Consider the following 2,500-nt stretch of genomic DNA (forward strand, 5'->3'; position numbering starts at 1 on the left):
ATGAATCTAGAACAAAAGGGGGTTCGCCAAAACATGTTTTATCGACGTAATGCGAGTTACATGTAGAACAGGAAAACGGTCACTTGACGTTTTGAAGTTGGCACGCATCTCTCTTTTTGCCTTTCGTCCCCGAAAGCGGGAAAAGATAGTCTGTGCACTATTAAAATACCCTGCGAGCAGAGTCTTTTTCGATCTTCCTAGATAAGTCGAAAGAGGAAGAAGACTCTGTCAGCCGCCTTGACTGCCGCTCATCCAAAAAATGGATGAGACAGTCCAGTTTCCACTTGTCAAACCAGTTTTTGTTATTTTTGCTCATAATCAATCGCCACGCGTCATCAATATTCTTGAAATTTACAACAGCGTGGCAAAACTGTCTAAATTCCCACGAGTATTCCTCCGTATGTCCGTTACAGAAACTAGTCTGCCAGAAACCTATAAATTATTCGGTATAAAAAATGAAATAGCAGTTTATAAATATGAACTATCTTGAGATTCCAAGGAAATGATTGCTTGGTTGTCGTGTGTTTGCCAGAGTTGATAGAAATTATCCCGACCGTTTGTTTTCATTTTGTGGTTTTGCGGTTACTGGTCACGCGTGACTGATACCAAATACATTTTTAACGCATGCTCAATACGACATGTCGAGGCGGCGGGCAAAGTCTTCTTCCTCTTCCCAACTTATCTAGGAATATCGACAAAGACTTGCTAGCAGGGTATATATATAAAAAAAAAAGTCGTTGAAATCAGTTTTATAATAACTTTGCGGCTGCCATCTGCAGCTGAGCAGCGTCCGTTGGATTTTCAGCGTGTTTTACTAAGAATAGCGTGGCAGTGAACCTTTAATTTTTAAATAGAATTTGATAAATGTCAGACAGTATAAATGTAATGAAATAATGAAACAAAAAGAAATACAGAAAAAATATTTCAATATTTCACATATACATTATTACAACAAAAATGTTATCAGATATAATTTGAGATTAATGAACAGATGTATCATTGGGGCTTGCTCGCAATCTCGATTCCGGAGCTCTTCTCTTTTGCGCATGACTGAGGGAGAGAAGAGCTCTGGGGAACCCTGAAACAAAGTGTCTTCCCATTGGTCTTCGTGAAGAACAATGAAAAGCGTCTCTGATTAGTGCATTCATGTCAGCACGAGGAGTGAGCAGGCGCCGTGGGGTTCAAATAGCCAATTTGTGGTTGTATGACCCTACGGCGCATGTTCCCCTACAAAGGGTTTCCCTGAGCCTCGAGTCATGCGCAGACATAAGATCCGGGGCTCTGGTGACAGCAATGGGCCTGCTCGCTAAAATATGTCTCCTGCGCCTAGCGCAGGCTACACGAATTTGTGCTTTTTTTTTTTTTTTAACCGGCTCATTTGATTACCTCAGTCCTTAGAATGGCCTTTAACGAGAAAAAAATCTAACAAAACACCTGTCGGCCCCATCAGAAACCTTGTAGTCTGCTAAGAGGATGGGATGATATTTGGAGATTATTACCTCACTTTGCGGAAACCGAAGCCAATCTGTTCATTTTAAACCGCAGTTTGAACCAAACATTGCCGAGTTTTTCTCAAAGACCTTGTTTGCAAGCGGTACACACCTCATCGACTCCACAGGATATTTACAACAGCGTAGTCAACGAGAAAGCTCCTTTACAATAGCATTCAATCTCGTGCCCAGAGTCCGCTTTTCCTTTGGTCAGCACTCTGGCCACTTCCAACTTATGCGCAGGACTTCGTAGTGAAGGTCCATTTTTGTAACCGTTGACAACCACTGTTGTTTCACACTTCTGAGCGTGCATAGACGAGGAAGTCCGTGATTTGCGGGCTTCCTGCCTTTGAAGTAGCCAGAGTCCGTGTTCTTGGTGCTGACCAAAAAAAAAAGCGGATTCTGGGGACGAGATTGAATAGAATTCAATAAAACCGAATTAAGGACGGTGCCTACTAGTGTAATTGCGCATACGTTCTGCGCATCTCCAAATACTCGGGTTTCCTATCGGTGATGCTTACTAATGCAGGGGTATTTTTGCGCGGTCTAAAACTATGCAGAGAAAGTAGACCTTAGTAAGTTCTCTTGGTATGCAAAAAGAAAATTGGGGGTAACCATGCATTCTTTAGAGATAATTAAGCTTCATTTTGAGAAAGAACGCCATACATTGCTTTGTATTTTGGAACTTTTTACAAATATTGCTCATGAATTATCTTTGAAAAATGCGTGGTTAAAAAAATAATAATAAATAATCAGTTTATTTAACCCTTTGATGGTGTAACACTAAATTACAAGGGAGGTCAATTCTACACAGAACACATAAATACACTTAAACAGAGAAGGCAAAAACAATTAAACCCTATTGTACCTGTGAGTAACGAAATTACTAAGGCGGTCCGTTCTGACAATGCGGAATTAAGAACGGGTAAAACCCGACCTCAACCCGTACCCATGAGTGACATTCGTGGGCTGTGGCGGCAGGTGTACAATGAAACCCGACTCCTTGATGT

The sequence above is a fragment of the Montipora capricornis genome, chromosome 8, assembly GCF_036669925.1.
Source record: "Montipora capricornis isolate CH-2021 chromosome 8, ASM3666992v2, whole genome shotgun sequence".
In the NCBI taxonomy this organism is placed as follows: domain Eukaryota; kingdom Metazoa; phylum Cnidaria; class Anthozoa; order Scleractinia; family Acroporidae; genus Montipora; species Montipora capricornis.